This window comes from Hippopotamus amphibius, chromosome 1 (genome assembly GCF_030028045.1).
Source record: "Hippopotamus amphibius kiboko isolate mHipAmp2 chromosome 1, mHipAmp2.hap2, whole genome shotgun sequence".
Lineage (NCBI taxonomy): Eukaryota > Metazoa > Chordata > Mammalia > Artiodactyla > Hippopotamidae > Hippopotamus > Hippopotamus amphibius.
In genome coordinates this window covers 226,221,205-226,235,571 of record NC_080186.1, presented here as the reverse complement: position 1 = coordinate 226,235,571, position 14,367 = coordinate 226,221,205, and positions in this window count along the sequence as shown.

Genomic DNA, 14,367 nt, shown 5'->3' with positions numbered 1-14,367 from the left:
AGTGGCAACCATGTATTCCATGAATACAGCTCATGGATAAGTGAAAGAAATGACAGCCATGTTCTAAGGAATGGGAGGAAGAACTGGGAATGTTCTATTATCTTACTACCTGTGAAGCAGTATAGTGTTATTTGAGTGTATTCTTGTATTAGCTATAATGTATGTAGCAAACTCCAGGGCAATGACTAAAATAATTTTCTTTAAGTATAATTGATCTGGTAAGAGAGGAGAGAAAATGAAATTATATAAAATGCTCAATTAAAATCAGAGAAGTCAGATGAGGACTGGGAAACAAAGAACAAGAGCAAACAATAAAAATAGTAATAAATATGGTAGATATTAATCAAACTATATCAATAATCATTTTAAACAGCCATGGCCTAAATACATCAATGAAATGACAGAGAATTTTCAGGTGGCTAAAAAAAAAAATCCAACTATATATTTCCTACAAAAAATCCACCGTAAATATAAAGACAAAGATATATTAAACCTAAAGGGATGGAGACAGATATACCGTTCTAGCACTGATCAAAAAAGCAGGATTAGCTATATTAATTTCATACATAGCAGACTTCAGAGTAAGGAAAATTATTAGGGATAAAGTAGGCCATAATCAATGTTAAAAAGGGCAATTACCAAGGAGACATAATAACCACTAATGTATATGCACTGAACAATGAAATATCAAAATATGTGAGGCAAATAGAACTGCAGGGAGAAATAGATGAATCTACTATTATGGTTGGCGACTTAAACACTCCTCTAACAGTAATTGATAGGACAACTTGATATTCTAAAAATTGTAATATATATGATTTTTATTGGTCATACATAAAAATCTTTGCCAAAATAGGACAAATTTTCCTTAATGCTTTCTTCTATAAATTTTATAACTTTACATTTTGTATTTAGGTCTACAATCCCTTATTTAAATTTAGGTCTGTGATGCATTATTTACATTTAGGTATATGAAGCATTTTTTGAATAATGCAAGAAATATGAGGTGTTTCTTTTTTTTGGCACATTTTGACCTTGCAAATTGTGATCTTGTAAATTATTGTTTCAATAGCCTTGTCTATATTCTTTTGGATTATCTACATAAACAATCATGTTTCCTTCAAATGCATATTTTATCCCTTTCATCTCTATCCTTTTTACCTCTTTTTTGTGCCTGTTTGCAATGTCTAGGGCAGCTGGTAAAAGGACAAATAGCAAGGAGTGTTTAGGGCTGATATTCTTGCTTTATTCCTGATGTTAGGAGAAAAGCATTCAGTTTTTCCATAATCAGTTTGATGTTAGTAATAGATTTTTTTATAGGTATATTTTATTTATTAAAGGAAATTCCTTTCCATTCCTATTTTCCCAGTTTTTATCAGCAGTAAATGTTAAACTTTGACATGATTTTTCTGCATCTAGTGTGATGATCATTTTTTAAAATTTTGTTAATTAATACAGTAGATTGTATTGATTGATTTTCAAATGTTGAATGAACCTGTACATTCCTGGGACAAACCTTATTTCATTTCAATGTACTTTTTTATAGGATAATAGGTTCAGGACTTTTGTATGTATAGGTATACTAATTTAGCTAGCAGTTAGGCTCTGTTTAATGTTTCTTGTAGCTGTAGGCACCAAAGGCTGTGAGTTCCTGGACTGAGCCTGTTTTATCCACCTTTCTTGTCCTTAGGGCTTCCCTTTGTATTATCCTCAAAGAAAATGTGTCTACAAGCTCTTTCATCTGTAATCCACTGTTATCATTAATGGGGGCTTATTAGACTGGTGGTAGGTGTGATGGAAGAGATGTTCCCTAATCTTTTAAAGAAGCCTCATTCTTACAATGGGCCTTTCTTGGGGGTGTGACCTTTTTAAGTGTGTCTGTCCCTCCTCCAGGGATAAAACTTTATTCTTTCCTGTCCCCTAATTTCTTCTCTGGCTACAACATTCCCATTCTATTTTTTTGAAGCTCTCTTCCCTGTTGAATACGACTTTGATTCATTTAATTAATTAATTAATTAATTTATTTTTAACTTAGGTAAGTTTGGAAAGCAGGAGTGAACTGGAGAAGGGTGGTGGTTGCCTTTACTCACCTGGGATAATGTTACAGAATTATCCTCTGGTGAAATTCTTCCCCTGATCACAGGACCTTTGTAAGGGTCTAAGAAGGTTCGGGGACAGTTATTCTTCCTCTACCCATACTGAGTCCACGCGTGATCAAACGGGAGGCCAGTAGTAAATGTGTAGCCTGAAGCCCATCTATCTCCTGCCTCACCCAGAGAGTTTTCTGGGACCCTCTCTCTGAGAATATGGCAAGGTTCCTGGAGGAAAGGCCTGAAAAAGTGTGGGACTGCCTCTTGACTGTAGCCTTTAGAAGACTCTCACTATCATTCTAGTTCTCTCTCAGTTCCCCGCAATTATTTAAAATTACTATTCAATGTTCCTAATAGCTTCAATTACTATTTAAGACTTTTATTTACTTACACTCACTTATAAGCATATATATAGACACATACATACATATGTATATATACATTTGTATACACACACATAAATATCAAGGTAAAATGTTTATAAGAACGTCACAATAATTTTAAAAACAATAAATATTACTGAAGTATCTAAAAAAGTGAAGTTAAAAACACATTTTTGTTTAAAAAGTAACAATTTTAGTCATAATCATCTTTTCCTAAAGCTAAGGAAATTTTAAATTAAAACACTAAATTGTAAAGTATAATAGCAAAGAATATTTTAACTGGTTTATGATCAGATACTAATTGAAAGTAAAAAAAAAAAGATCAGGTAGTGACACATTTTATTTTTTTCCCAGCAAACATAAAAATGAAACAAACAAAAAAATAACTTAGAAGTTTTATTTTTTTTAATGAAAAAAAATCTTAGGGCTATCAGGAAGGTTTTTTTTAAATAAAAAAGAATATTTTAGGGCTAGCAGGCTGCATTCCACATTAAGAATTTCAAAGCATCTTAGAGCAAGAAAGAAATTTCATCCAGTAAGATTATATTTAACCTAACAAGAGAGCCTCCACCATGGCTTAGCAATTAGGAAATATTTTGATCTAAGAGAAATATATGTAAAAGACATTTTATATTTTACATTATTATGACTGTTTAAATATCTTCTCTCAACCATATTTCCAGGTTTTGGAGGAGAAAGAAGTTGATATTTGAGACATAGAACACTTCATAGATATATCCTCTAGAATGGATTCCAAATATTTATCTGAAATTACTATAGTCATACTTAACCTGTAATGCAAAATACTTTAACAATTTTTCATTTATTAACAAGAGACTAGTCTACTTTACTGAAGTTACTGCTCTAATAAGTGCAATCAAATATATTAAGCTTTGTGAGGCCAAAAAAGGAAAACAAAATAAACATGAAGAAAAGAAATGGCAATGCATTGTGGATATAACTGAAAGTAAAAAGTAATTTTTAAGAGATTATGGTAAAATATTTTGTGCAATGGAAAAAGTTTTTTTTTTTTTTAATATCGCTGAATAAAATAAGCATATGGAATTATGGGGGCAATTTAGTTTTGAATACTCTAACTCTTTTGGAAGAAAACAAAATGATATAGGAGTAAAAAAAAAATACTGTATTTTTAACAAAACTAGGAGACAGAGAAAACCTTCAAACTCTGAATGTTAAAGGACTACAAAAGCCAGACAAACAGCAAGTTCACGAATTTTCTTGACCTCTATCACAGTGCAGAGGACTTAGAATACTCAACTAGTCCAAAATCTAAAAAGAGACAGGAGTCTGCAGGGAGTGATAAGACATGATTACTAGCTTACTGGGTGAAGAAATAGCCAGACACTGATAAGAAGTGTTCAGCTAGTGATTGGCAAATTAGCGGAAATTGAGCATACTCCGTGAGAGATAGTGAGTCCCTTGGGAAAGCAAAATTAGGTGAAGTTCGTCCCCTCTTACAGGCTTTTTGTCCACCAAACTCATCTGGTATCCGCAGAAAATGTGACAGAGTACTGAGAAAGTCTCTCTTACAGTGCAAAACTGAATTAGGAAAACAGAAATCATATAAAGTATTTTCTCTGGTCACATTGGAATGAAAATAGAAATCAATTAATAGAAAGATATGTGGAAAATTCCAAACATTTGGAAATCAAGCACCATACTTTAAAATAACCCATTGATTTGCAAAGAAATTAAAATATATTTTGAACTATATAAGAAGTATTATGAAGCATATCAAAATGCATAGGATATGGAAAAAAACAGGGCTTAGCAGGAAATTTATAGCATTACATGCTGATGTTAGAAAATATAAATACTCCTCAAGTCAATAATCTAAATTTCCAGCTAATAAATTAGAAAAAGAAAAGCAAACAGCACATTAACAAAAGTAAGAGAATAAGAAAGATAATAGCAGAAATCAATAAAATTAAAAACAGTAAAACAATAAAAACATCAGTAAAACTGATGAAACAAAAAACTTGTTCTTTAAAAAAGATTGATTCAATTGATAAACCTCTATCTAATAGATGCATGAAAAACAAAAAATAAGAAAAAAAGTATATATATATACACAGAAATTAAGCAACTTGATATTGCCTATATATTAGGTTAAACTGTAGAATTTCTGTAAATTTTCTGTTTCTATGACTCTTTCTACTTTTAAATTTTTTCTGTATTTAAATATTGACATTTTCCCCCTTCAGACTAACTAGTACAGAAATTCAAAGCTGGTTTGAATAAATGAATTACAGTTTTGTATACTGGCCATGGTAATGTCTGTGCATCAGCAGGAATGTTATTTTATTGGGGTAAATGAAAGGTACCTTACAAACTATAACAAATCACATCCTCATACTGTGATTGCTACAACTTTTCCTCTTTCTTTTGACTTTTGCAGAAATAAAGATGAAAGGACAAATTAATATTACATATTATAAACCTGTCATTCTCCATAAAAACAAACCCAGCTCTTTCATGGATCTTTCTCCTCCAAAGAGTGTTTACTGAAGTAGAGTAATGGCCATTATCCACTCCCTCCAATCACAGCTTTCTTCATTTCTTACATACTCCTGTACTTAAATTATTATATTCATTTATTTAATTAAATTGCTTTTTGAGCCACTCCTTTTGCAAGACAGTGGAAATAAAATATTAAATACAACAGACATGGTTCTTGCCTTCATAAGTGTCCAGAGTTTGTGTCCCCTCCCTTTCCCCACCAAAGGATATGCACGGGGAGAGCACCTTGGTGCTTTTTGACGAACTAGATGGGGTGGGATGGGTAGGGTGAGAGGGAGGCTGGAGAGGGAGGCGATATGGGTATATATGTATAAATATAGCTGATTCACTTTGTTGTACAACCGAAACTAACATAACCTTGTAAAGCAATTATACTCCAATAAAGGTGTATTAAAAAATAGGTGGAGAACCAACAGATGAATTGGTAAACACACTACGTATATACATAGATTGCATTAGTATTTAGCCTTAAAAATGGAGGAAATTCTGACACAGCATGGATGAACCTTAAAGACACTACACTAAGCAAAATAAGCCAGTCACTAAAGGACAAGTACTGTATAACTCCTATTGTTATGAGGAACCTAGAGTAGTCAGATTTATAGAGACAGAAAGTAGAATGGTGGTTGTTGGGGGTTGGGGGAGTGAGATGTTATTGTTTAATAGGTACAGAATTTTAGTTTTGCAACAGGAAATGTCTGAGCAATGTCTGTTAATAAATGAGTTGAATTAAGAAAAATAAGTTGGTAGGACTTCCCTGGTGGCGCAGTGGTTGAGAATCTGCCCGCCAATGCAGGGGACATGGATTCGAGCCCTGGTTCGGGAAGATCCCACATGCCGTGGAGCAACTAAGCCCATGTGCCACAACTACTGAGACTGCACTCTAGAGCCTGAATGCTACAACAACTGAGCCCACATGCCGCAACTATTGAATCCAGTGTGCTCTAGGGCCCATGCTCCACAAGAGAAGTCACTGCAACAAGAAGTCTGCTCACCTCAACGAAGATTAGTCCCTGCTTGCTGCTGCAACTAGAGAAACCCGTGCACAGCAACAAAGCCCCAACAAAGCCAAAAAAAAAAAAAAAAGTTGGTTCCAAGTTTTTTCTCCCAATAAATATTAGCATACAGAAAACAGAGAACTAGAAAGTCACTTGCCTACCAAATACTTAATCATATTTTCAATAATTAATATTTTGTATTAGCACAATAATAAAAAAGAGATCAATGGAATGCATAGCTTTATACAGATTGTAGTATATACAAAATCTTAATATGTGATAAAGGAGGTACCATAAATCATTTAAAAAGGATTTAATTATTAACTATATTATGTTGGGAAAATTACTCAGCTTTTGTTGGGGTAGGGGTGTCAATTAAATTTGTCCCGTATTCAATTGCAAAGATATATAGCAGATAAAATTAAATAGTAATGTGAGAAATAAAATGTAGAAGGAAATTAATAGCAGAAAAACTGATCTTTTTTTTTAGGGAATAAAGGATTTTATGAGATTAAAAATGAGAGTAAGGGCTCATCCCTGAATCAGATAAAAATAAGATGGTGCATTTTTAAAAACTCACAAAACTGAAAAAGCCAACTGCACTTAGAACTTTGGCCTATTTACTTAGAAATCTACAGAAATCCACTGAAAAGGCAGAAATTAATGAAATACAAGTCCTTATTTGGACAGATCAAGTGAAAAGGACAAGACAAATATGGGTGTATAGAGGGAGGGGATATGGAGATATATGTATAAAAACAGCTGATTCACTTTGTTGTACAGCAAAAACTGGCACAACAGTGTAAAGCAACTATATTCTAGTAAAAAGCTTTAAAAAGTGTGTATAGTAAATGAAAGCTGAAACAGAAGGAATCTGTGACTAAACAGTTACTCAGCACAGTTTACTTCAAAGTTTTTTTAAAATTAAAAATAATTATTTCTATTCAAGAGAGCTGAGAGTGCCTCAAATCTGCATTACAGAAAGTGTGCAAATTCTTTTTATGCTGTTGCTACTGGTCATAAACATTTCAAAGCATGTTCTTTAATATTAAGCCTGCTATCCCTAAGCAATCTGTTTTGAGCTAAAAAATAAACTGTCAGCATATAAGGCATTTCTTGGAAAATAGGGCAAAATAAGGACACGTGTAATGAGTATAGGAAAGAACTGCCCCACTTTCAGCAAGCAGAAACTTCACTTCCTACTCCTAATTGAATTCAGGACATTCAAAGTTTGGTCAAAAAGCTGTGTGCTTTTCTAGGGCAGGAGTCCAAGCAGCTTTACAGAATATAACAGAAAGCAACATTCTCGGTACAAGGTTCACTTGGATACTTGGTAACCACTTTCTAAAACAATGTTTTCCAAACTGTAGGTCAAAATCCATTAATGGATTATGAAGCCCATCAAAATATGGTGGATTTCAACCAGGATTTGAAAAAAAAAAAATAAAGTAGAACAAAAATACAGAGAATATGAATATAACAGAATATATTAGAATGTATCATTCATAATAAGATGTACTATTTGTGAAAGTTTAACATCATTTTATTAAGGGTTATACATTCAGATATTGTCTATCCTATTCTGTACATACACACACATGCATACACACACAGACACACACACAGGGGTGTGTGTGCACAGGCACATCTCTGCTAGGTTCTCAGTGCATTTCCTGTTGTGGATCAGTCAAAATGGTTTGAAATCCACTGTCTGAGAACCCACTATCCTATACAAATGGATTTTAACTCAATCAAGGATAGTAGTGTGTTTTTATGTGAGTGTGTATGCATGACCATGTGAACTTACATAGGAGCAGATTTGTAAAAACCAAGATCTAGATCATGTAATGAGCTATGTGGGAGTCTTGTATATATAAAGACTGTGGGTCAAAACCCATTAGTTATATATAGACAGAGAGCATTATCTCCACACTGGAGGACCTCTTAGTTCTGCTACTTACTTGAAATAAATGTTTTAACCTGTCTAAATTATCATATTTCAACTGTAAAAATGCTGAAAGCAAAATATACACTATCACAGACACAACATCTGTCATAAGATAATTAATGATGGTGTTCAACTGCTCAGCCATCCGATGGACACTTTGTGGGGAGCAGTGTGCTGACCTACAATGATTTTTCCCCTTTTACGACCTTTATCTCAGCAGGCCAAAATGAACCCTTATTTCAGTTTCATAAAGTACTGTGATTAATTTATTTTTTGAGTTCTGTTAGAACTTCCCAGTTTACTGAGATCCGTGCTCTTACTGGCATTGGGAACTTTTATCGAAAACTCCAAAATCCTCCTCAGTGGATGCATTGCTTTACCAACAATGCATACAGACTGGTCTTAGATGGATCAGGTGAGACTTGCCTGGGTTCCAGAAGAAGCAGAGCATGAACCATGGGTGGCAAGTGGTAGGTGGGTTGAAAGCAACGCTTTAGCCCAACAAAATGGCTAAAAGTATGGACTCATAGCCTGTTTACAACTCCACAAACTTCCAGCTGGCTAACCTTGGGCAGGCTAGTCTCTCTGTATTTTAATTTTCTCATTGGCAAATAGTGATACTAGTAACTACCTTAGACAGTTATTGTGATAATGTGGTGAATATACCTATATATTTTTTTCCACCACATAAACACACACATACACACACAAACACTAAGAGTATCCAGTATAAATACTAAGCTCTAACATATGTACATTATCAATATTATTGGCTGGAGAAGAGAGTGTGACTAAAAATCAGAAACATTTAATATTTCCCGCACAGTTTTTAATATATCAGACCATAAATATAAATACTTGCATCACCAACCACACTGAGGAAATATGAACCCTGCAAAACCTCTGAAGTCCTTAATGTGATTTGGGCCCTATATCCTGCCCTGTCATAATAAAACATTGCTATCAGTAGCTGAGCCTTTACTCTCTGCCAGATATTGTATCAAAGGTTTTAAATGTATCTCACTTAATCTTCATAAAATCTACACTGTAGATAATGTATCATTATTTTACAGATGGACACTTTCCATGTAGAACTCTAAAGTCTTATTTCATTTTGTTTTCAAAACAAATCAACATAAGCACCTTAATTTAGAGAAGATATTAAGTGACCAGGCGAATCCCAGCCAAACTGGGATTCAAAGGTCAGTCTCTGGTTCTGGGACTTCCTGCTTCTACTTTTCCACATCACTTCATAATCAAAGTTGCTTCCCCTCAATTAGAACATAGAACCTTGTCTCCCATGTAACAGGCAAAGGATCTCCTGAAATTTGAAGGTTTCTGTACATGACAGAACCTGAAGTCTATGCCAGAAGAGCTGACCAAAAAGTTGATGCAGGCAGTTTTCCAAGCCATTTTTCTGAGCAGGTGGGTTGGGTGTGGACTCCAGGAAGTCAGGAAAAAAGGTATCAGTAGAGAGGAAGTAGCCAGGATTTGGGGGAACACAGTAGGGCTGCCACATTGCACAACTCCAGGGCATGCTACTCATATAGTGGTTTATGGGTCTCAACTTGTACAAGCATAAAACCTACAAGGAAATATGAGATGACCCTGAAGTAGAAGTCCTCCCAGAACTACGCATAGGTCTGCCAATAAGTCAGGCTTCTAACTGACTGAAGCAGGGAAAGAGTTCCTGGGATTGCTCCCTGATTTGTTCAGTGGCATATCCAACTGCTTTGAACAAAAATACTAACAGCAAACATTGGTATTATGCTTATGACTTTCTGGGCACTGTTCTAAGAGTTTTAGAATAGCTGAATACTTAACAAAAGCCCTATGAGCATAATATCACTATATCACCATTTTACAGATGGGACAGTTGAGATCTAGAGAGGTTAAAGCAGCTTGCCCAAGGCCACACAGATGTGGGATCCAGGCCATCTCCCTCTGGAATCTCACCTCAGCTGGAGCACAGTCAGTCATAAACATGCCTGGCCCACCATAAAGGGGACAGACTTCACCCACTTTCAGCACAGATAGCAGAGGTAGGAGTAGAAAAAAGAGGCTTATCCTCAGACATCCTGAAAGCTATCAGTGCATGGCCCCTGCAACTAGGGAGAAATGCAGGAAGTCATAGAACGAAACAGTCCTCATTACACATCAAGATGTGTATAGAATGGATTAAGCAATAAACACTAACTCTCTCCCAGACAGCTGAATATCTCATACTTGGTCCAAGTTGAATGATTCCACTTGTTTTACAATCTTACAAATTTTAACTTGGTTGGGACAAATATTCAAGCCTCATACACTTTGATTGGCTCCATTTGCCAGTGAGCTTAGGTGCATGCACAAGGAGGCACTTGCAACATCAGGGCAGGTAAGCAGCTATTATCATTGCAAATCACTAACAAGAACACTGGCTTCAGGAGCGCAGACATGGCATGAAGCCCTCCCTAGGACTAAGCACTGACTCTGATAGCAGTGACTTCACCCAGCACAGTGTTACAATCATGATTTTCTAAACCTTTCATTAAAATCCCAGGCTGAAGACCAAACTGCATGATTGTGTATTTAATATAATGTCTTCTTAAGGTGCTCAAGGGTTTAGTGTTTTATTCTATTTTTGTTTTTTATGTCAATTAAGTAAAAGACATAGCTTGATTCTATTCATGTAAGTATGAAAACAGGCAAAACTAATCTAAGCTGATAGAAGGCAGGATAGTGATTATTTACTAGAAGCACAGAGGGACCTCTGGAGTCCTGGTAACATTCAGGTTCTTGATCTGGTTGCTGGTTCCATGCGCAAGTTCCATCTGTGAAAAATTATCAAGCTATACACTGATGAAAGGTGTGCTTATCCCTATGTATAATATATATCAAATACATTTTAAGAAAAAAATTAAATTGCACTACAAACTATAACTGGATAAAAGAGTAAATTCAGATTACCACAGACTACTGCTTTGTTTGTAATGAAATCACTCGCTCAATGTATGTCTGCTGATGACAATGGTAATCACTGCTACTTTGCAAAAAAAGCAAATAGCCATCCACCTGAGCTATGGAGATATTGATTGGAGTGTTTAATATTTGAGCAAAGGATATTTTTGATAAGTAACTTTTATTGAACATTTGCTATAGGCTATGTTTTTTTAGTCTTCCTTTTTTTATCTGACATATACTTGATGTACAATTTTATAAAAGTTACAGATGTATAATATAGTGATTCACAATTTTTTATTTATTTTTGGCTGCATTGGGTCTTGGTTGCTGTGCGTGGGTTTTCTCTACATGCGGCGAGCAGAGGCTACTCCCCATTGCGGTGCATGGGCTTTTCATTGCAGTGGCTTCTCTTGTTGCAGAGGATGGGCTCTAGGAGCACGGGCTTCAGTAGTTGCAGCACATGGGCTCAACAGTTGTGACTCATGGGTTCTAGAGCACAGGCTCAGTAGTTGTGCCCCATGGGCTTAGTTGCTCCGCAGCATGTGGAATCTTCCCCGACCAGAGATCGAACCTGTGTCCCCTGCACTGGCAGGTGGATTCTTAACCACTGCGCCACCAGGGAAGTCTGTTATTCACAATTTTTAAAGATAATACTTCATTTATAGTTAGTATAAAATATTGGCTATGTTCCCTGTGTTGTACAATATATCCTTGTAGCTTATTTTGTACATAATAATTTGTACCTCTTAATCTCTTACCCTTATGTCACCCCTCCTCCCTTCCCTCTCACCTACTGGTGATCACTAATTTGTTCTCTATATCTATGAATATGTTTCTTTTCTGATATATTCACTAATTTGTTGTATTTTTTAGATTCCACATATAAGTGATATCATACAGTATTTGTCTTTCTCTGTCTGATTTATTTCACTAAGCATAATGCCTTCCAAGTCCACCCATGTTGTTGGATGTTCATTCTCTTTTATGGCTGAGTAGTATTTCATTGTTTATATGTACCACATCTTCATCATCCATTCATCTGTTTATAAACACTTAGGTTGCTTCCGTATCTTGGCAATTGTAAATAAGGTTGCTATGAATATTGAGGTGCATGTCTTTCAAATTAGTGTTTTGGTTTTTTTTTTTTTTTTTTTTTTTTTTTTTGGATATACACCCAGGAGTGGAATTGCTGGGTCATATGGTAGTTCTTACGAAAACTAGAATAATTTAGCATATATTAAATATGATATTCCCACTCTGTTAGAAAGAAACCACCTAAGAGTATAATTATCTGTATCTTATTGATATCAAGAAGCACACTATGCATACTATGTTTTTGAAAAATCTCCATATTGTTTTCTATAGTGTTTATACAAACTTACATTCTCACCAACAGTATGTGAAGGTTCCCTTTTCTCCAAATCCTTGCCAACATTTGTTATTTGTTGTCTTTTTGGTAACAGCCTTTCTGACAGGTGTGAGGTGATATCTCATTGCGGTTTTGATTTGCATTTTCCTGATGATTAGCAATGTTAAACATCTTTCCACGTGCCTGTTGGCCATCTGCATGTCCACTTTGGAAAAATGTCTATTCAGAACTTCTGCCTATTTTTAAATCAGATTGTTTTTTGATATTGAAAGGATTTCTTAATCAAAATAAAGTGAAAATATAAATTCCTAAGAAACACTGGAAAAAGTTTCACTTCACTATAAATTTTTATCATGCAAATTAAGAGATGTCTACCTATCAAATTAATAAAATTTTTAAATATGTTAGTAAATTATTTAAAGATGACGGAAGTACATCATTAAACATTAAACTGCAGGCTGGGTTTTAAATTGGTAAAATTTTTATTAAAAAAAGTAGTGGGTGAAGAGGTAGGAGGAAATGAACTTCAGCATCTCAGAAGTTTCAATTCAGGCCCTGTGCCAGGACTTTTACAGAGGTTACTTAGTGCTTATCAAAAAAACACTGACCTAGGGGAAGAAAGATGGCGGTGAAGTAGAAGGATGTGGAATGCATCCCTCTCAACAGATGCATTAGGAATACACCAAAAGATGCAATAATTCCCACAGAGAACCATCTGAACACCAGAAAACGACCTCGGACACCAGAAAGGACTGCAAAGATCCCAACATAACCGGTAGGGAGGCATTTGCGACTATTCAAAGAGGGTAAAGCGGCTGAGCTGTGGCAGATGGGAAAGAGTGAGAAACACACAGAGGGTCTGCACCACGGCTCAGTGTGCCTGGACTGAGACGTCGATTCACAGCTGAACAGGGGGTCTGGGAGCAGGAGCGTGGCAACCGGAGAGCTGGTTCAGGGTGAGAAACATTGTTGATGGTGGGGAGATGGACCGAGGGGACAGGAGGGAAGAGATCCGCAGTGAGGAGTGTCTATTGCAGAGAGCTGCGAGACCACAATGGCAGCTAGATACTGCTGATTCACAAGCAGAGGGGAGGAGCCGCGGGCATAGCCTCTCTCTCGGCACCTGCAACGGACAGAGGAAGGACCCCTGTGGGCCAAGCTAATGCACTTAGGGATAACAAAGGCCCCTGGGTGGGGCTGGCTTAGAGTGCCTACAGTCGAGAGCCAAAAGCCCACAGAGTGGCCCAGCTCTGGAGACATTCTGTTTACACCTGAGCCACCGGCGTCTCTCTGCAATAGGCACTGCCACACCCGACTGAACTGCCATGTCCCAGACAGGGCACCACTGCTCACTCACTCCCAGGGGAAGGAACCACTATTGTACCCTCTCTCCCCACACACCAGCGCTTACAGACAAATAATAATGGAAGCTCCGCTGGTTGCAGAATAATACAAAAAACCCAAGGCAGGCAGAAGGACACTTACAGCTGAGACCCCAAGGAAACAGAAATATCAGTATTGATTCTATTGAACTGGTCCATTCTGGGGTCAGTTCTAGTTGATTTTGTTTTTTGTTTGTTTTTTTTTTTCATTACAATCCTAGTCCTAAGGGATCTACAAGTTCTATAACATATTTTTTTATTCCATTTATTCTATTTTTATTTTTAGCCTTTTTATATATTTCTATTTCTAGCTAAGTTTTTTGTAGTGCTGACTGTATCTCTCCTACGTTGTTTTCATTTCTATCTTTTATACATTTCTATTTCTTTCTATTTTCATATTTCCAATCACACTACGCTCTTCTGTTGCCCTGTCTTCTATCCTTTTCTAGTTTATTTTATCTTAATATACTTATAAGCAATATTATCAGTCTGCTCTGTTTCCTTGCTTTATTCTCCAGATGACACACTGCTATGGTGTTTATTATTAGGTTTTTGTCTTTATCTTAGTTCTAAGTATAATTGATTTCATTCTGAGATTCTTCAGTCTGTCTGGTGGTACTCTTGCTCTTTATTATATTTGATCCTAGCTTTCAATATCTCCCTGGATTTGTGTCTGTGTGTGTGGTGTTATTTGTTTGTTTGTTTGTTTTTGC